The sequence below is a fragment of the Myotis yumanensis genome, unplaced genomic scaffold (genome assembly GCF_028538775.1).
Source record: "Myotis yumanensis isolate MYYU_CA2020_CCGP unplaced genomic scaffold, mMyoYum1.0.hap1 SCAF_6, whole genome shotgun sequence".
In the NCBI taxonomy this organism is placed as follows: domain Eukaryota; kingdom Metazoa; phylum Chordata; class Mammalia; order Chiroptera; family Vespertilionidae; genus Myotis; species Myotis yumanensis.
Window position 1 is genome coordinate 67432626 of NW_027223757.1, and position 22415 is coordinate 67455040.

Genomic DNA, 22415 nt, shown 5'->3' on the forward strand with positions numbered 1-22415 from the left:
CTTGTATTTTTTTTTTTCTTTTGGAAGAGTCTTTTATTTATTATAAATGAAGTACTTTCTCGAAATATTTTTTCCATCTTTGTCCTAAACATGAACATTTCAAATGTAAAATAATAATAACTTTGGTTCCACTATCTAATGGCCAGTATATTCCTTGCTCTCAGTAAAAGTAAGTGTATTTTCCTCGGCTAAAATTTCATCTTGCTATTCTCTAACTTAAAATAGCTTTTAACATTGACACATTCAGTTTTAAATTCTCAAGCCATTCTCTTATCAATTCCAAAGCAAATATTACCTTAAAAATGCATTGTCTTCATTTTACCCATGGAAAATATTGAGCTAGCTATTACTTATTTCTACTCCACAATATTGTTGTTTTTCCAAGATATATGTACCTCAGGAATAAGAATCATAGAAACTGCATTTCCAAGACTCTTTTCAATAGATATCTGGTTTAGAATCTTTTAATGAAGGGCCCTTTCTTAAGATGGGAAAGGTAGCAGCAGAAGAGAATGAAGCTACAGCTATAGCATTGCCAGCTATGTACATTTTGACTGAGGGCAGACAAGAGGTTGAGGCACTAGCTTTTAGATACCCTCCTGTAAATTGGCTACATAGATGCATTAGGCATCTGAGATCTTTTATGTTTCTCTGGTTCCTAGGTTGCTAGAAACTCAGTAGCCCTTAACCCTAACTTTCACTTCCTAAGCCCTTTCAAATTCTATAATTTACTATATTAGATTCCTTCTTGTTGGAAATACCTAGAATATATTTTATTTTTCTAAAAACTATTTTTCTAGTTAGTAGTAAGCTCATTTGAAAAATTGAAGATGTAGACTATTTTATCTTTCTGTGCTATTGTGAGTATTGTGGAAATAATCATATTTATAAAATATTTGAATTCATTACTAATTTTAATATTTTTTCTTCCACTCCTCAAGTAATTTTTTTTCACCCAGTAGTCTGCAAACCATGTTTGTCAGTTGTATTCAGTGTCTATGGCTACAGTTAAATTGTAATATCAGGGTTTTATAGTTGCAATAGAGACTGTATGACCCCCCAAACTAAATATATTTACTATAAGAACTTTAAAAAAAGAATGTTGAACACTATTCTAGACTGATCAACTTTGTTGATATGTTGTACATCCCCATATAGTGTAAGAGATGTATTTGATTACCATCATTGTGACAATGTTTTGGCAAATATAACAGTAACAAAATCCTGCCCTACAAGTAACAGCAATTTGAAGTAGTAGATACCAGAAATAGAGAATTAGAGGTCAGGAGCAAGGAGGCTTTGAAAGCATATTTTGAGGAAAAAGACCTAATATATGTAATGATGATATAACTAATGTTTGTTGAGTGCTTTAGAAAGGATGGGCATTGTGCTGGGGCACTTTGCAAGCACAAGGCCATGTAACCCTCACATCACTCTGACATAGTTGCTATGTAGCTAAGGAAATGACAAAAGAGAATTATTGTTTCCCAAGGTCACATATCGAGTTAGCAACTGGCATTGAACTCAAGTTTGACACAAAACTCTGCAGTGAACCTATTGTTGATGGTTAAAATAATAGTACTTGCTAAAATAAAGAACCACATTTTTATGAGCAGTTTTAATGCAACTATATGACATTTTATATATTTTCACACTGAAATCAGAAGGTAAAATTCAATTACTCATCACTACCAGACATGCTGATGACATTACTTAAATTCTCTGGGCAGTAATAGTGGCTCAAACCCATGCTACTGTAACATTTATAGAAAAGAAGATCTGCTGTGATCCCAGAAAGCAGCTGGAAAGTGTGTTTTCCATCCTGTCAGGGCCTTTACTAGATGTCTCCTCTGACGAGGCTCCGCTCATACATTACATAGGCTGAGGGGTTGGACGGGTGCATGTGTCTAATTAGAGAAGTGTCACCAGTTGGGGCGAAAGAGTCAGGGCTCTATGTCAAATATGGGCTATATGTGGTGGACACTCAGGGTGCGATTTTCCATGCTGATGAAAACTTAACATCTTTCTCTTGAAATTGAAAAAGTAATTTATATACATGACACCTGAGATCATTTTAAATGAAATTCAGAAAATCAGAGCATAATTGGCTGTCTTAACTTCTTGGCTGAAAAGCAGCTCAGGACTTAGATTTTCACCCTGGGGACATAGTGTTAGGTTTGGAGAGGGCTGGATAACATCAAATTACAATGATAACTCAGGTTTAGAATACTTTCACGGACATACAAGCTTATTTGCTTTTATTATCAACTTCTAAGTACAGGAGGGCACTATTGATGCATTTTGAAAATGGGTATATAATCAATTTAGTAATTTTCATGTTGGTTTTCCTCTATTAACCACATACCAGCACATACATTTTGAAAAAAATGGCAGCATTTAAATCAACTGATTTTTTTTTGAACAATTGAATGAATAACTAAGTTATTTGGCTAAATGTAAATTAAGAAACTGTAGTTACAGGGAACCACTTTCAGAAAACTATTTAATAAATAAAATATTGATAATAGAAGTATATCCAGTCAACAGAATAACTTATTTTCTGGAAGTATCTAGACCATTTTTACTGAAGGTGCTAGAAATGCGTATGATTTACTCAGAAAGTAGACAGTTGGAGCACATAATTTAAATTACAAAACTTTTTCTTGTTACTCAGTAACATTATTTTTCAGAGGAATTTAGTTTTGTGCTCAAGTGACAGAAATGTTTTTCCATTTAGTAAGATTATCAAATTGCCAATATGTAGGGCTATAAGCTCTAACCTTGTTTGTGTAACAGTTGGAGTGCAGGGATGGTTAATGATTTGAAACTCCTGCATTATTCTACCAACTAATTACTCTAAACTGCCATATATAAGATCCTTTCCACTCCTGTTGAGCAGATGCACACTTGATTTGCTCTTATTAGAATCATACACAGCATAGAAAAAATGTCAAACTTCCAAAAGAAAAACTTCATTTGATTGGATGGAAAGCCATTCATCTCAATTATTTCTGACATCCTCTGTATTATGCTATGAGTATCTCAAGAGAAAAGAGATAGTTCATCTCCTTTAAGAGAAGTTTATTGAGAGTGACATGCTATTGTCATTATCTGAGAATCCTAAAAGCCTACTTAAACTCTAGGAAAATAAAAAGATCAGTTTCAATGGAATTCACCTATGCAAAGCAAGATGCCATGCCAAATATTAGTAGCTAATAACTTTTTGAATGTATGTAAAATACTAAATAGCATTATTTTACTTAAATACATGTGAAATATAACTTTAAAATTATCAAATTTAAAATAGGAAAATGTTCTCAATTGTATTTAGATGTGAGGTGATTATATGCACATAAAGTTAAGCCATGTATGTCAGGTTAAGCCTTGATATCCATGGATCTTGGGGTTGGAAATGTTTAGTTGCCTTATACAATGTCATCAGCATTCATCAGCTTGAAATGACACAGCTATTAGGATGGTACATGATTAAACAGAGTTACAATCACAACTGTTCATTCAGGGATCTCTTTCAATGGAGATATAGAACAAAGCATGATTAATAGCAGGCAATTGCAAACACACCAAAGGTTAGAATTTTCATTAGCGACTGGGACGAGATAGGTTTACAAATCATCTGAAGATATGTGATGAAGGCTGAAGAAAAGCCTGTATCAGCAGTGAAAATGACCACTCAAACATTGCCCTGGCCGGGTTGCTCAGTGGGTTGGAGCTTTGCCCCCTACACCAAATGGCAGCAGATTTGTTTCCAGGACACGGTGCCTAATGGATGTTTCTCTCTCACATCGATGTGTTTTTTTTTCTCTCTCTTCTCCTTCCTCGCTCTCTCTCTTAGCCCATAAAAACATATCCTCAGGTGAGAATTAAAAATAAATGAACAGTGATCTGAAGCAGTTGTGGTGAGGAGAATAAACAATAAATGCAGGTTAGATATTGCATCTGAGTTAGACAAAAAATATCAGAAATAGAAGCTGGGAGGAAGGTCAGTTAAGTTTTAAACTATATATATGGTTGTGCAAATCAAGCAAGGCATAAACACACAACTACATTAGAATGCAGAGAAGGGAGTTCTGAGGAATAAGTTTGAGTTACTACTGATTTCTGTACATGAAATCTAAGTGTCTTATATTCATTCCTCTTCTTCCTTCTACTTGATTTAGTATGCTCTCACCAGGAATAATTGTCCCAAATATTCTCCATTTTACTACAGGCTGCTTTTGAAATCCATAAAATCTATTGATCACTACATGAATGTCAAACATGTTATTCATATTTTTTGTTTGATCTTAGGACTCCTCATCCTTGCTTTCAAAGATTTCCTAACTGTGACTGCACATAACTAGCTAACTATATCCACTTCTGCTCCAACAAATACATGCTGATTACATGCACCTCTTCCCTGCCTTATTCTGGCTGTTGAAGTTGAATCTTTTTTTTCTTTTCCTTCAAGCCACACAGAAATACCATGATTTTGCCTCATTTAGTCCTATTACTCCCCACCCTTCAAGAATAAGTTTGGCTCCCACTTCCTTAAGAAATCTCATGTCAATCCATCCAGTCATTTGAGGACTATAGAATTGTAGAATACTGTAAAACTCCCACATTTAAAACCAGGGGTCAAGACAAAAAAAAAAAAAGCCGAATATTGTTTCATAATATCATAAAGGGGAAAATATACTTTTAAGGTTTAGGGTATCTTTTGTTGCCTTCTTTCGAGCATTCTACCATTTAATACCAACTACATTTCCCACTAAAGTTAAGAATGCATGAGAAACATTTTAAAAGTCATGAAGTTTATGGCTTTAGTCACATAATAATAGCTTCAAAATGATTTAAAACCCAACATATTTAAATAAAAATGGCCAAACATCATGTTTTTGTTACTCAAAGTGTTTTTTAATCAGGAAAAAAGGCTACAAATAGGGTAATTATATGAAACATACTGCAATCATTAATAACCATACTCTAATATGCAAAAACAGGAAAGAAAAATATTTTAGTGGCATACTATGAAAAGAAATAAACTGACATAAGATTCTGTTTTATAGAAATATTTTTCTTTTTTTATTTAAATTATTTTTATTTTCCAATACAGTTTACATCCAGTATTACTTGTTATTAGTTTCAGATGTACAGCAAAGTGGTTAGAAAATCATTTACTTGATCCCCGCCCCCCCCCCCCGGCCCCGCTGCTCCAAGTACCTACCTGGCCCCATACATATTTATCACAATATTATTAACTATATTCCCTGTTATCATCTAAAAACATTATTTACTTATTGAGAGAATATTTTCCTCCCCATACCAGTTGTCAAACTATATTCAGTGAAATATTGTGGATATTTATAGATATCTGGGCTGTGAATGTGTTTTCTAATGTGTTCTCAGAGATGCTACATATTCTAGATATTCCTCTTTGCCTTTACTTCCTTCCACATGTAGAAAAATTGTTAGTAAATACATATGTATGGCCTTGAAGAGAAAAGATTATAGCCTCTTTAAGAAACTACAGAGAAGAGATCTAACACTTACAATCTATTAAATTTTTTTATTCTTTTTTTAAAAAAATATTATAATAAGTATTACAAAGGGTATTACATATGTGTCCTTCCCCCCCACCCCCGCCCTTGACAATCCCCTGCCCTCCCTTACCCCCAGTGTCTTATGTCCATTAGTTATGCTTATATGCATGCATACAAGTCCTTCGGTTGATCTCTTACTCCCCTCCGTTCTGCCCCCCAACCCTCTCTAGCCTTCCCACTGCAGTTTGGCAATCAGTTTGAGGCAGCTCTGCCTCTCTATCTATTATTGTTCAAAAGTTTGTAATGGTCTTTATTATCCATGAATGAGTGAGATCATGTGGTATTTTTCCTTCATTGACTGTCTTATTTCACTTAGCATAATGCTCTCCAGTTCCATCCATGCTGTTGCAAATGGTAAGAGTTCCTTCTTTTTTACAGCAGCATAGTATTCCATTGTGTAGATGTACCACAGTTTTCTAATCCATTCATCTACTGATGGGCACTTAGGCTGTTTCCAGATCTTAGCTATGGTGAGTTATGCTGCTATGAACATATAGGTGCACATATCCTTTCTGATTGGTGTTTCTGGTTTCTTGGGATATATTCCTAGAAGTGGGATCACAGGGTCAAATGGGAGTTCCATTTCCAGCTTTTTGAGGAAACTCCATACTGTCTTCCATAGTGGCTGCACCAGTCTGCATTCCCACCAGCAGTGCACAAGTGTTCCTTTTTCTCCACATCCTCTCCAGCACTTGTCGTTTGTGGATTTTTGATGATAGCCAGCCTGACAGGTGAGAGATGGTACCTCATTGTTGTTTTGATTTGCATCTCTCGGATGATTAGTGACTTTGAGCATGTTTTCATATGTCTCTTGGCTTTCTGAATGTCCTCTTTTGAAAGGTGTCTATTTAGATCCTTTGCCCATTTTTTGATTGGATTGTTTATCTTCTTTTTGTTAAGTTGTATGAGTTCCCTATAAATTTTGGAGATTAAGCCCTTATCAGATATGATGTTGGCAAATATGTTTTCCCATGAAGTGGGTTTTCTTGTTGTTTTGTTGATGGTTTCTTTTGCTGTGCAGAAGCTTTTTATTTTGATGTAGTCCCATTTGTTCATTTTCTCTCTAGTTTCAACTGCCTTAGGAGCTGTAAGAGTGAAGAAATTGCTTTGGCATGTGTCTGAGATTTTGTTGCCTTTGTATTCTTCTAGAATTTTTATGGTTTCCTGTCGTACATTTAAGTCCTTTATCCATTTTGAGTTTATTTTTGTGTATGGTGTAAGTTGGTGGTCTAGTTTCATTTTCTTGCATATATCTGTCCAATTTTCCCAACACCATTTATTGAAGAGACTATCTTGGCTCCACTGTATGTTCTTGCCTCCTTTGTCAAATATTAATTGAGCATATTGGGTCGGGCTAATTTCTGGACTCTCTATTCTATTCCACTGATCTATATGTCTGTTCTTGTGCCAGTACCAGGCAGTTTTGAGAACAGTGGCTTTGTAATACAGCTTGATATCTGGCATTGAGATCCCGCCTACTTTGTTTTTTCTCAGGATCGCTGCAGCTATTCAGGGTCTTTTTTTATTCCAGATGAATTTTTGGAGAGTTCGTTCTAGATCTTTGAAGTAGGCCATTGGTATTTTAATGGGAAGTGCGTTGAATTTATAGATTGCTTTGGGTAGTATGGACATTTTAATGATGTTGATTCTACCAATTCAAGAACATGGTATGTTCTTCCATCTGTTTATGTCTTCCTCTATCTCTTTTTTCAACATCCTGTAGTTTTCTGAGTAGAGGTCTTTTACCTCTTTAGTTAAGTTTATTCCTAGGTATATTAATTTTTTTGGTGCGATGGTAAATGGGATTGTTTTTCTAATCTCTCTTTCTGCAAGTTCACTATTGGTGTATAGAAATGCCTCAGATTTCTTGGGGTTAATTTTGTATCCTGCTACATTGCCAAATTCATGTATTAAGTCTAGTAGTTTTTTGATGGAGTCTCTAGGGTTTTGTATGTATAATATCATGCCGTCTGCAAATAAGGACAGTTTTACTTCCTCTTTTCTAATTTGGATGCCTTTTATTTCTTCTTCTTGTCTAATTGCAATGGCTAATACTTCCAGGACTATGTTGAACAGGAGTGGTGAGAGTGGGCATCCCTGTCTTGTTCCTGTTCTTAGGGGAAATGGTGTTAGTTTTTGTCCATTGAGTATGATGTTGGCTGTGGGCCTGTCATATATGGCTTTTATTATGTTGAGGTATGATCCTTCTATTCCCACCTTGCTGAGAGTTTTTATCAAAAATGGGTGTTGGATTTTGTCGAATGCTTTTTCTGCATCAATTGATATGACCATGTGGTTTTTCTCTTTCAATTTGTTTATGTGATGTATTACGTTTATTGATTTACGGATGTTGTACCATCCTTGCATTCCTGGATAAATCCTACTTGGTCATGGTGTATGATCCTTCTGATGTACTGCTGGATCCGATTTGCTAAGATTTTGTTGAGGATTTTGGCATCTATGTTCATGAGGGATATTGGCCTGTAATTCTCTTTCATTGTGATGTCTTTACCTGGTTTTGGTATTAGGGTGATGCTGGCTTCATAGAATGAGCTTGGAAGTGTTCCTTCCTCTTGAATTTTTTGTAGTAGTCGGAGGTGGATAGGTTTTAGTTCTTCCTTGAAAGTTAGGTAAAACTCCCCTGAGAAGCCATCTGGTCCTGGGCTTTTGTTTGCTGGGAGCTTTTTGATGACTGCTTCAATTTCTTCCATAGTTATTGGCCTATTGAGATTTTTAGATTCTTCCTGATTGAGTTTTGGAATGTTGTATTTTTCTAGGAATTTGTCCATTTCCTCCAGGTTGTCTAATTTTTGGAGTAGAGTTGTCCATAGTATTGTTTAACAATCATTTGTATTTCTGTGGGGTCTGTTGTTATTTCACCTCTATCATTTCTGATTTGGTTTATTTGGGACCTCTCTCTTTGCTTCTTGGTGAGCCTGGCTGGAGGTTTGTCAATCTTGTTTATCCTTTCAAAGAACCAGCTCTTGGTTTCATTGATTTTCTGTATTGTGTTTTTGGTCTCTATGTCATTGATTTCTGCTCTAATCTTTATTATCTCCTTTCTTCTGCTCACTCTGGGCTTTTCTTGTTGCTCTCTTTCTAATTCTTTGAATTGAAGAGTTAGATGATTTACTACCATTTTTTCTTGTTTTTTGAGATAGGCCTGCAGAGCTATAAACTTCCCTGTCAGGACTGCTTTAATTGTGTCCCATAGGTTTTGGATTGTTGTGTTTTCATTGTCATTAGTGTCCAGGATGTTTTTAATTTCTTCTTTGATGTCATTGGTAACCAAATCAATATTTAATAACATGCTATTCAGCTTCCAAGTGTTTGAGTATTTTGGGTTGTTTTTATTGTAGTTTGTTTCTAACATTATGCCATCGTGGTCTGAGAAGAAGCTTTTTATGATTTCAATCTTCTTGAATTTGTGGAGACTTTGCTTGTGACCCAATATGTGGTCTATTTTTGAATATGTCCAATGAGCACCTGAGAGGAATGTATATTCCGTGGCTTTGGGGTGAAGTGTTCTGAAGATGTCAATTAAGTCCATCTGATCTAGTGAGTCATTTAGGATTGCTGTTTCTTTGCTGATTGTTTGTCTAGCGGACTTATCCAGTGATGTCAGTGGTGTATTAAAGTCCCCTACTATGATTATATTGTTGTCGATCTCTCCTTTGATATCTTCCAGGAGTTTTTTTATGAATTTGGGTGCTCCTGCATTGGGTGCATATATGTTTACCAGGGTTATATCTTCTTGTTGTATTGATCCCTTTAGTATTATGAAGTGGCCTTCTTTATCTTTTGTTATGGCCTTCACTTTGAGATGTATTTTGTCCGATATAAGTATTGCTACCCCAGCTTTCTTTTCCGTTCCATTTGCGTGAAAGATATTTTTCCATCCCTTCACTTTCAGTCTGTGTGAGTCCCTTCTAATGAGGTGTGTCTCTTGTAAACAGCAGATGTATGGGTCATGTTTTTTTATCCATTCAGCCACTCAATGTCTTTTGGTTGGAGCATTTAGTCCGTTTATATTTAAAGTTATTATTGAAAGGTACTTGTTTGTAGCCATTTCTTTTTTTGTGTGTGGCTGTTTTCTTTCTGAGCTTGTTATTTCTTCTTTTTACACCAGTCCCTTTAGCATTTCTTGCATGGCTTGCTTGGTGGTGATAAACTCCCTTAGCCTTTTTTTGTCTGTGAAGCTTCTTATTTCCCCTTCAATTTTGAATGATAGCCTTGCTGGATAGAGTATTCTTGGATTCAGTCCTTTGCTTTGCATCACTTTGTAGATTTCTGTCCATTCTTTTCTGGCCTGATGTGTTTCTGTTGAGAAATCATTTGATAATCTACTGGGAGATCCCTTGTATGTAACTTTCCATCTCTCTCTTGCAGCCTGTAAGATTCTCTCTTTGTCCTGAACATTTGCCATGGTAATTATGATGTGTCTTGGTGTGGGTCTTTTCGGATTCACCTTGTTTGGGACTCTTTGGGCTTGTGTGACTTTTTTCTTCCCCACCTCAGGGAAGTTTTCTGATATTATTTCTTCGAATAGGTTTTCTAATCCATGTTTATCTTTCTGTTGTTCTGGCACTCCTATTATTCGTATGTTGTTTCGTTTCATGTTGTCCCAAAGCTCCCTTAGGCTCTCCTCCTGTCTTTTAATTTTTTTCTCCAATTTCAGTACAGTTTGAGTGTGTTTTGCTTCCTTGTCTTCTAATTCACTAATTCGGTCCTCCGCTTCTCCCAGTCTACTGTTGATACTTTCAATGGTGTTTTTTATTGCAGCTATGTCTCTCTTCATTTCTTCTTGGGACTTACTTAAGTTGTTGATTTTTTCATCTGTTTCTTCTAGCTTCTTGCATAAGTAGTTGATTTTTTCATCTGTTTCTTCTTGCTTCTTACACATCTGGTGCATGTACTCTAGGACCCTTATTCTGAATTCTTTTTCCATCATGTTGCATGCCTCTGTCTCACTTAGCTGCTTTTCTGGCGAGTCCTCCTTTTCTTTCCTTTGGGGGTTTCTTTGTCTACCCATGTTTGATCTCACTGACATATCTAGTTGTTGAGTCATTCAGTGGCTGCTCCCTGGGTGGCAGTGCCTCCTCGGGCTGTGGTTGCTCCTTGGGCGCTTGTGGTAGCAGCAACTCCTCCTTTGATAGCAGGGCCTCTGGTGGGTGCTGTTCACAGCTGTGGTGGCTCTTCTGGCTGGTGGAGGGAGGCTTCACACACAGTAACTGTTCCCCAAATAGAGCATGTGGTGATCAGGAGGCCACTGTTGCTTGAATCTGCTGCATTGATTTAAAGGCACAAAATACAACAAGACAAGGTGCAACATACCAGGCACTGAACACGAATGTATTTACGATATTACTAACCCCAAATAAAGGTGGCCACCCGAGCTAAGAGAGTTAGGAGATAAGGAGGAAAGAAGAGAAAAAGGTAGAAGAGAAAAAAGAAAGAAAGAAAAAAAGAAAAAAGAAAAAAAAAGGAGTGCCAAAATGAAATTGGAAAAAGGGAGGGGGAAAAAAGAAGAGGAAAGAAAAAAAAAGAAAAAAAAAAGAAAAAAGTAAGAGAGAAAAGAGAATGAAGTATAAAAGGGGAAGAGACTATTTATATGAGGAGAAAACTCCTATAGATCCGCCACTAATACCAACAAATTACAGCAACAGATTCCTGGAGATGAATACAAACTACAAACAACCAATAATATCAAGCGACGTGAGGGAAAACAGAAGCACAGAAATAACTGGGGGGGGGGGAGGGGCAGGAAAATAAAAAGAATAAGCAGACTAACCTCACAAACAATCCTAAGAAATCCCCCAATATACTCGTCAATCAAGCAAACAACAATAAAACAATAGAGAGAGAAAAGAAGAAGAAGAAAAAAAAATTGGATAGTGAAGGAAGATAGGGAAAGGTGTATAAGGATTTAGAGCAGGGGATTGGACATAGGGTGAAATTTTGACAGGGGGTAAAGAGAATAGGGAAAATCTAAAGCTGGAGTAGGGTAAGAGACACAGGATAACAAAAGGGAAAAAGTGGGGAAGAGGGTTTAGCACAGAGGCAAATTGAGGTAGAGAAAAATGTTGCTAAAGGAACGATGAAAATAGAATGGAGAACATTAGTCCCAAAATAAAATAAAGACAAAATAGAATGACACTTTAAAAAATGGTAAAATGGTAGTGGTAATAATACTAGTTAAAAATAAAAATGTAGTAGTTGAAAGGGTAAAATCAGGTGATGGGGAAAAAAAAAAGAAAAAAAAAGAAAAAAATGTTTTCTTAGTTAAAAGGTGAAAAAGTAATTAAAAAAATAAAAATAAAAATGTGCAGTAATGCAGGTGCTTCAGATCTTATACTCTTCTTTTTGGCATGCCTGGAATTCAGGAGAATGTTGAATTTTCCTCTGATACAGTGTTCCTTCGTTTTGTAAGCCACAGTCCCGATTTTATGGCAGTCCCTATTGGTTCCCCTTACTGCCTTATCTGTATTTACAGAAGATTCAGTTCGTGGCTCTGCCTCTGGGTGGCAGTGTGTCTGGATTGACCTCCGAGGCTATACGTCCTCTCTGACCAGGAGTTCTCTATTGTACCTGAACCAGCTCCGCCCAGAGCTGGCTCCCCAGGCACCACTCCCAGCTCTGTTTCTCAGGCTCCCCAAAAACAATCTTCCCCTACAAGCTCCGCTAGCGACCCCAACTGGGCAATCACATGCACTGGGATCAACAATCAAACTCACAGATTTAAGAGGAAGTGTGTAAACAAGTGCCTGGGAAGCTGTTCGAACTTGCAGGGCTCCCTCTTCCAGAACTGCGTGGAGTCTCTGCGCATGCTCTGGCCCCTGGCACCAAGTAGCCGGCCACCTAGGAGAATCTGAGGTTGCCCCTTTGCATCCAGTTCAACTATGGGCTTATTTATAGTGTTACCTTCTGCCAGCAGCCCTGTGGGAGCCCTCCTCACTTGCGGGTCACGCTGGCCTCTATGGGCGTGGATTTTGGGGGGCGCAGATTTCCCCCCGCACCCGCGCGCGCGTTCCTCGCTCCAACCTGAATTGCAAACCGCACCTTTGGGGTAAGTCTAACCTTTCCGTGGAGGGAAGCAGGTCTCCTCTGAGTTCAAGTAGTCATGCTGCTTGAGAGCCGTTGCCTCCGGGTTAGTAGCCGATTTCTGGATTCGGATAACAGCTACTCAAGATGGCGTGGTCTCGCTGCTGAGCTGGCGCCCAGGGGGAGGTTTCAGCCTCAATCTCTAACCATCCCCATTTTCTAGGAGTTCTCTGTCTTTCCTGGCTGCAGACTGTCTCTCAGCTGAATCTCCTCTGCTTGTTCGGGCTGTATGCTACCCGTTTCAGCTGCTCACCCTTATCTGCTCCAGGACAAAGCACCAACACGTCTGTCTAAGCCTCCGCCTTTTTTTCTTCCTCTAAAATCTATTAAACTAAGATGTTCTGTCTGGCCTGTGTTGCTCAGTGGTTCAATTCCTGGTCAGGGCACATGTCCAGGTTGTGGCTTGACCCCCAGTAGGGGGCATGCAGGAGGCAGCTGATCAATGATTCTGTCATCATTGATATTTCTCTCCTTCTCCCTTCCTCTCTGAAATCAATAAAAACATATTTAAGAAAAAAAAGATTTTCTTTCTCAGACCAAACACTTGCTATAAACTATATCTCATTGTTCTTTCCTGGAAAGAACACTTGTTCTTCACCATCAAGAACCTCTTCACTATTTATAGTGCTTAAGTCTCTGCCTTTAACATTCATGTCTCTGTGCCTTACTAACCCTGTTTCTTTACCTTTTCCCCTAGGTCTTATTTGTTAATCATCTTTATTACTCCTCTTTGGTTTCTTTCCAAATTCTCTTTATCATGACTCAGTTAGCGATGTCAAATGAAACCCACTAAGCTAATAAATATTTGACCAGCACTAGAGTTAAGAAGAAAATGCCTTTAGTGATTTATACAGACACTACGTGCCTGATGTCTTCTTAGCTAAGGATTAAGGATAGTAGAACTTGAAATTCTTGAGCTTTGGCCATAATATAGAAACATTAGGGTACTGTAACTATAGTAAGGGCTGGAAATGGTGAAACTGATTCAAACTATGTAGGAGGCAATGAATTGAGAAGAAAATCCATAGAAGCAAGTGCCCTATGGACAGAATCAAAAATAAAATGAGAGATTGAGTTAAATATCAAGAATCAGGAAGAGAGTAGACTGCAATGAGAACAAGGCTGTAATTGAAGCAATGAGTTCCTTCATAAATCATATGAAGGAGTTGGCATATCTCTGGTTCATCATTATTGGCCAGTTGCCTTTTTGTGTAGGGGTAAGGTAAGGCTGACTGAATCCAATGTACATTTAAGGCATATATTATTTCAGTTGTAGCTTTAGAATATTTGGATTATCCTATATAATAAAAGCTTAATATGCTAAGTGTCCGGTCATCCATTCAACCAATCAAAGTGTAATACGCTAATGATATGCTAAGGCCACTCAACCCCTCACTATGGCGTGCACTGACCACAAGGGGGCAGACACTCAATGCAGGAGCTGCCCCGTAGTGGTCAGTGCACTCCCACAGAGGGAGCACTACTCAGCCAGAAGCCAGGCTCAGGGCTGGCAAGCTCAGAAGCGGTGGCGGGTCTGCGGCAGAGCTAAGGATGTCCGACTGATGGCTCCCGGACTGCGAGGGGGTGCAGGCCAGGCTGAGGGCCCCCCTGAAGTGCATGAATTCCATGCACTAGGCCTCTAGTTTTATATAATAACTGCCATTTTTTTGCTTATTAACAACTTGTTTAAAGTTGATTTCCTTACAATTATTCCACATAAAACAACACTAAAATTTTGAACTGTGAAAAGGTAATCTTCTATCTGTAAAATTTTTCCCAAAGAGCCATTTTTTTTGAGATTTTACCAAAGCATAGATGTTATTTTACCAATTTGAGGCAAGTAACATGGTACTTCTCTTCTTGCTTATTGTATGTAAACATGAGGTTAGTAATTTTAACTGCTTCATTCACTGTTGTATCCCCACTGCCTGGAATATTCTGGCAGCTCCATAAACATAGTGGCAGTTGAATAAACCAGTGAACAGCATTCTCCTCTGCTTTCCTGTCTTGGTGAGTGGTGATGGTCTATCCTCACTTACACCAAGTTAAAAATTCAAGACGTATCCATGTCAGCCCTGTTTCCTATGCCTTATTCTTCTCATCCAGCCCTTTACCAAGTCCAGAAGGGTCAACTCTCTAATCAGACCCCTCCTCTCCCATTCTGATGTGTTTGTTTTATTTTGTGCCCTTTTAACTACTCACCTGATATACTGAAATCGGTTTAGAACTCCATTTCTCACTGCAGGCAACTTTCCAAAATACTGTCAGAATAATCAGAGTGAGCTTTCTAAAATACAAATGTAATTGTGACACATCCCAACTTTAACAGTTTTATCACATTTGAAATTTAGAAAAGCCACTTGGACAGCCCACAGGCTCCTAACTGTATCTCCAGCTAATTTTCCAGTTTTTCTTCCCTCTGGTCCTACTTTACCACCCCTTATGTTATAACCTTATGGAAACTGCAGTCATTAAGCATCATTATGCTTTTGTACATGCTATTTTGTTCATCTGAAATTCTAGTAGTATTTTTCCCTCATTTCCCCTAACTTCTGCCATTCAGTTAAAATTTTTATCTTTTTCTCAGCAGCAGTGAACTTGGTTGAACACAGATCTCTGCTTACATTTCTTTTTCATATGGATTTTCAAAAACTTATACTCTGGCATTTTCTTATACTGCAATGGCAGCTCTTTCCAGTATCCTTTTGTGATTCTACCTATTCTAATATTTTATCTAAGAAAATGTTAAATACTGTTGTATCTCAAGGCCCACATCTAAGACCTGATATTCTTTAATTCTCTATTTCCTTTGTGCCAGATCTAATCCAAAGTGTGACTTCAACTTATTTTTTTTCTCTTTCTCTCACTATTGAGTCATGACTAAACTATATTTTCACTCCAACATAGTCCTGAGTTCTAGACATGTGTATTTAACTTGATACATCCTCATGGATAGCTCGCAGACGCCTTAACCCAAATATATTTAAATGTCATTTAACTTGTTTTCCTGCAACAGTATTCTCTCAATTGCTCAAGCAAGAAACCCTGACTGTCCTGCTTCCTTTGCTCCTCTAACTTGCATCTGTTCCCATGGCCACCACCCCAGTTCAAAGCACCAGTATCTCACTCCTTAACCTAGAATCTCAATGCCACATTCCCCAGAAACAAAGTTAAGTTTTAAAAATACATATATTAATGTGTCACTTCACTTTTTACGTCCTTTACTAGTTCTTGTCCTTATTGTGGGTTAAAAGAAAAATATGAACATGGCTTATAAGACCTACTTCTAACATTCCACCTCCCAGATCTTTCCTTTGTTGCTCATTTCCCCCCTCTCCATCTAGAACTACTTTCAGTTCCTTCTTGATAGTCATGATGACATTGATTTGCATTCCTCAGGCCAATGTTGAATTTTGAAAAAACTCAGTCGATTTTCATTAGCTCCAGTATTACCTTAGGGATGTGCATACCTTACCGACTCTCTGACCGTTCTCACATCGTTTCACTCTTCTCATGTGCTCCAGGCACACAGCCTCTTTACCAGGCCAAGCTCTTTACTCTCCAGTCCTTGCCCACGCTAGCCCCTTTGTGTGAAAGCCCCTGACATTCTACATGTTTCTTCTTTCCATCTTAGGAATCAAGTCCAATGTCTTTTCTCTTAAAGCAGTTCTTTCTGACTATCCAAGATGAAGTAGTTCCCTAACCGCCATCTGTTCTCTTCTAGTAATCTTCTCAGTTGTTTTCCTAAGTTTTCACTACGTATTTATGTATTCACTCACCTGGTGATTGACTATCTCCCAGCCGAGACTTAAAACTACAGGAGGTCAGGTATCATGTCTGTTTTGTTTATCATATTGTACAGGCATTCCATATAGGCCAATACATATTCATAGATTAAATGAACAAATGTAGTTGTGTGTGTTTTTTTAGTTCCAAATGTTGACATAAACTTATTACATGTTAACTCTTCTTGCATCCCTGAAAATAATATGATTTGGTCCCTTTCTCCTGACCATAAGTTGACAATCCACACAGACCCTCGGGTCCTGGTGCCAATTCAGAGGGCTGTGGCATGTTAAACTCTGAGCAGAGGGGTTGGGTGGCATCTAGACTGATTCAGACCTTCAGTGAAATACCAAGGGATAAACAGAAATGGACTGGGGAATAGCAGAGCTACAGTGTAAGGAACACTCCTAGACTGAGACAATTTTGACACAATTAAAGCTTAGAAAATTTAAACAGATAAAAAATATCCTAGCCTGAATACTTCTAAGTAAACATAATGGTATCACTCAAAGTAGAACCAAGTGCATTCTCTTTGTATTATACTTGCTAGTAATTCAAAACTCATCTCCCACCAGATACTGTTTCCAGCTAATGCTCATTACGATCATTTATTTAATATCCCTTTAATGCTACATATTGGCAGAATATGTTTGCATTATAAAAATTTAAAATTGTTTTAGAGTTCTGGCATATAAGAAATATTCTTCTATTTTGAGTCAGAAGAATGCCACTTTGTGACTTTGGACAACTGGCTTAACCTGTTCTGAAGTACAAAATGGGTCTGCATAGCTTCACTCCTTTAGGAAGCTCAGAAGGAGAATCTGTTCTTACTGATTTTTCCAGTTTATAGTAACCACCCATAATCCTTAACTTTTGTTCCCTTCTTCCATGCTCACAGCCCACAGTATAACAACTTAAAATCACTCTCTGATCTCTGTTTTTGTCATTGCATACCTTTTCCGATTCTAATTATGACCTAACCCCCTCTTATAAGTACCTTCGTGATTACATTGGGCCCACCAGATAATCCTGAATAACCTCCCAAGTGAAAAATCCTTAACTTAATCACATCTGCAAAGTTCTTTTGCAATGTTAAATCACAAATTCACAGATTTTAGGAGACATTAGGACATGGAGGGTCATTATCCAGTTTATTCTTCTTATGTTGTTTTCCCAAATAATCAAACTGATGAAGAATGTATCTGACTGTACAGTATCAATTCAAAGCTAATCTAATCCAGAATAATTATTACTTCTTCTCTTGTTGATACAGTGAAGTTACTTCTCTCATTGTCTCCCTGCTCTTTGCCAGCTGTAAGGCACACAGAACTCCATGGACACACAGTACACTTCTGTGTATCTCATAGCCCAGGTTTCCAACAGCCAGGCAGGCCATCAACAGCACTATCACGAGTCTCTGTGGTTGAAGGCCACTATTCATTGAAGTCTGGGATGTTGCTAATGATGCTGAGAGTATGTCCTAATACTGTATGTCCGAGAATGTTAGTGGCAACCTTCTAAATATCTATCTGAACAATAATTGGTGAGAGTCCTTAAGTAGAGACACTTGCATTCAAAAAAAAGATTAATTTCTTAATTTAGTGTTAGACTGTATACTACACACATTTCTGACCTCAACACTTATGCCTTACATTGGAGTGTTAGTAGTAATTTTTCCTTTCTCTTCACTGAAAATCTATATAATCTTATCCTACTATGATTGAGATTTTTAATGTTCTGTTAATACATTATTTTTATTTAAAAATATACACAATAAAATATGATCTTTGAATATATTCTCTCACTTCAAATTCTCCATATTCCTTTGCTTAAGCATCCAAACCAATTTTGGGATGTCCATTATGTGTTGAGCGTAATCTTGGATCTGGATTTCCAGTGGTCTGTAGAAGGAGTCCTGGCCACTGCTTTCATGGAGTTTATAATCTAGTGAGGAAAAACAGTAAATAAGTGATCACAGTCCAAAGAGCTGCCATTCCTCCCCAAAGTAAAAATATTTGAGGTCATGGGCCAGGTCCATTGTTTTGGAGATGTCCCAAGAGCTCTCTAGCTACTGCCTTTAGCATCCAGTGAGTGTGAGACAAATATTGGTGACCGTCCAAGAAAGAAGACATTTTTGCCTATAAAACAATGGGGCAGATATATACACATACAATTTTCTGAGAAAACAATACCTTCTTCAAAAATCAACAGTATATAAATAAGCCCTAGATATTTTCATGTCACCCTGACTCAAAGATTTAGGACTCAATAGATAGAACTACATTTAATTAAAGCTCTCTGACTGTTTTCTCTGAACCTCATTTTCTTCAGCAAAGAAAGTTTTCATGACTGCTTTTGTCTATTATCAACATCCTGTTTTATAATAAAATATAACTTTAAAAATACAATTCAAAGGAGTGTATGAATGTAAAAATGGGATAACTTTGGAGCTACATGGTTTGTAATGAGCAGGTTATGAAAAGGAAGGTTTTGTAAAGGATAAAAATACAGCACAGTACAAAACCAACACAATTTGGGAGAAAGCCAGCTGCTGTTTCTTAAAGTTTATTCACTAAATGAACTCAGCACTTTGTTGCTTAATTGAGCTCAATATAAGAATACATAATCTAATGCTAGACCGCAAATTTTGAGACAGGAAACACATCATAATGCCTAACTTACAATTCAAATTATAAACTACCCCATCATCATGGAGTCATTTTCCTACATGGTGAGTCATCTAATTTACAACTAAAAAAACAATAACAATTCATCTTCTAATTTTATTTGTGATGCTTAACAATATTATAGAACATGTAAGTGTTTTCTCTCAGCGCTAAATTCAAAATCAATATAAATCAGATGTGTTTGAATTACAAAGCTTTTGTAATAGAAAACATTACAGCTTGCATTTCCAGTGTTCAATATTGGGACATAGATTTCTTTTTACAAATAAGTAAAAATGTGAAAGGTGAATTACTTTCAATTTCTACATATTACCTGATGTATAACTATATAGCTGATCACTCATAACTCCAAATAGAGTAAGAATGCAAATAAATATACCAAAGAACGATTCTAAGCTTTGTTTTAAATAGAGAGATTAGATTCCTTTTCCATTCTTAGATTAATGGAATTTGCCACTCTGATGGGCATATGTTATTAAGTCTCTATCATGCTCCCTTATCTGTGCTCTCCCCTAATTAACTCACACAGTAAAAAGGAATGTTTTAAAAATGCAAACAGTTCATAAACGCCCCTGCTTACACATCACAGTATCCTCACGTTTACTTATAGGATCCTAATTCATACGGCTTTTGCCTAATAATCTAGCCTTATGTCACAAACTCACCTTCTCAGCACATCTCAGTCTCACTGAAATTTTTTTTATTTCTTTAAAAATTCCAAACTCAAAAAAAAAAAAAATTCCAAACTCATTTCAGTCTCGGGGCCTTTGTCCAGAGCAATTATTTTGGTAGAACACACTTTCTGCTATGGCATGCCTGGTTCCACCACATTCTCAGTTTGAGTATCACCTTGTCAGAGAGTCCTTCTGTCAGGTAGACCACCACCCCACATACAAATGTACACCTACATGCTCATAATCTCTATTATAACTCATTGAGCTTTTCTCTTATAGGACGTTAATTGTTCATTTACTCTATTTACTAAGTAAAGAAGGTACAAACTAAGTATGTCTTATTCAATATACTATGGCATCCTTAGCTCTAGCATACTGAATGACATCTTCAGGTGCTTTGTAAACATTTGTTTGACAGGATGAGTAAGTGAATGAATAAAAGAGTAAACTTCTGTTGCATTTATTCTTTAATATCATCATTCACTGTCTCAGAGACAGCAAGAGAACACTCTGCATAAGGGGAATATCCTTGTGCAGCTCAGCGTGAGAACTGCAGGTGTGGATAACCAGGGCTTCTGTTGAGTCCGGGTGTGTGTTCCATCTCAGTTAGGGTTTCCAGAAGAAAAACACTGTGATTCACATGTTATTAATTATAGCCCAGCCTTCACTGACTGGGGAGAGTAGCTCCTGTGAACACACAAGGAGCATATAGATAAGTGGGTGACAGATACTTTGGTTGGATCACCCTCAGGTATTTATAATTGAGGGTCCTCGAGGGTCTTCAGGGCAGTGTGCATATGTCGGTGTGTTCTGGTCATGGAGGGGGTCATATTATAAAATCACTCAGTCATTGAGGAATTAGTTGAGGAAATCTCGTTCACCAGCCAAGACATGGATATTTGCTTACATGATTATGAGCAAAGTTTCCTTTGATGAGAGGACTGGAGTGAGTGTGTAAAGAGAATTAATCTATGCTTAAAAACTATTTTACTAAGGGAAGAGGAGAGTAATTAAAATATGAAAATATGGAAGACTCTTCTGAGAAAAGAAGAGATACATAAATATCCTTTCTGTGATTTTATAGCAATCTCTTAAATAATTTCTATTTATGATATAATTGGAGCCTATACAGGCCCAAGAGTCTTGGCTGGAAGTCTATGGGAGTGCAATTAGATGAGAATATATTAGCATCCCTGTAATCAAACACCTTGATATCTCAGTATTCAAAACTAAAGGAATCCAGGACTAAAATTATCAATGGTTAAATCTAATATCTGAACATAAGGTACCCAGTTGATCAAAATATTGAAGTTCCACAGGGACCTAGATAGGTCCAAAAGGGGATCAATACCTCTGTATGATATTTAGGTGAAATTACAAAATAGTCTCTCAAATGCTCATACTGTTCTATAATCTGAGAGATGGTTGTGAAGCAACATATGCTATACTATCTTACTAATTATTCATTTATATATTTATTTATACTTAGAAGTCCCTATTTTCTGCTCTGGAAGTTTCTTAACTTAGTAAAATGATTATTTTTACCATGACAACATGCTTTACAAAAATGTATATTTATGTAATCATTATAGAGTCATATGTCTTTAATGCTGAATTCAACTGTTTTGCAATAGTATTATTTGTGCCAGTCAGATTCTCTAGTGTCTTATTTAAATCTTTGGGCAATAAAAAATGTTAAAGATAAATGAGTAACTTTCTCCAAATGTATGCTGACATTTATTATTCATTATGAGCACCAAGGTGATATTCCTGATTGCATGAAGATGATAAAAAACGAAAATATTAAATTAAGACATTAGCATTTAATTCATGTCAAACATTATTTTAAGATGATTGTGCTCAAAGACGGGATTTAACACATGCAGCTATAGAAGTTGTATATCTGTAAAGCATGACTTTTCATTGAGATCAAATAACTTTTCCTCTAATTTCAGCCTATTTTGAGTAAAGTTCATTCATGAATATGCAAGATGACAAGTGATGGCTATTAAACTATTAGCATCATGAGCATAAGGAAATTTTGGCAAATAGTTAAACAATGTCATATCCTATATAATAAAAGGCCAGCGACCATAATGGCATAATGACCAGAACGACTGATCAACCAGTCACTATGAGATGCATTGACCACCTCTTGGTCCCTTCCCTTCTCTCCCGCCCTGGCCCGCAGGCTCTGATCGCAGGATGGTGAATGGGAACCACAGGGAACCGGGTGGGTGGCGGTGGAGCAGGACCGGGGACTGGCGAGTGGGCAGAAGGCAGACCTCTTGGTCCCTCTCCCTGGTCTGCAGGCACCAATCGCTGGATGGCGAACGTGGAACCACGGGGAACTGGGGTGGATGGTGGCGGGGTGGGGCTGGTGACTGGCAAGCGGACGGAAGATCCTACCCATGCATGATTTTGTGCACTGAGCCTCTAGTATATCCATATTATCATATAGTTAAATAGAAAATCAGTTATTACTAATATTTAAGAAATTCAGAGTTATTTTTCACTAAACTTCCATGTTCATATTTTTCAGTATATTACTACCTAAAAGATTTATG

The 22415-nt window shown here is 37.3% G+C and overlaps 1 pseudogene; it reads right to left on the bottom strand.

Annotated features, from left to right (window-relative positions):
- The window catches only part of LOC139012880 (ferritin light chain pseudogene), a 91989-nt pseudogene extending 75914 nt beyond the window's left edge, over positions 1-16075 (bottom strand).
- Positions 16076-22415: the final 6340 nt, after the last annotated feature.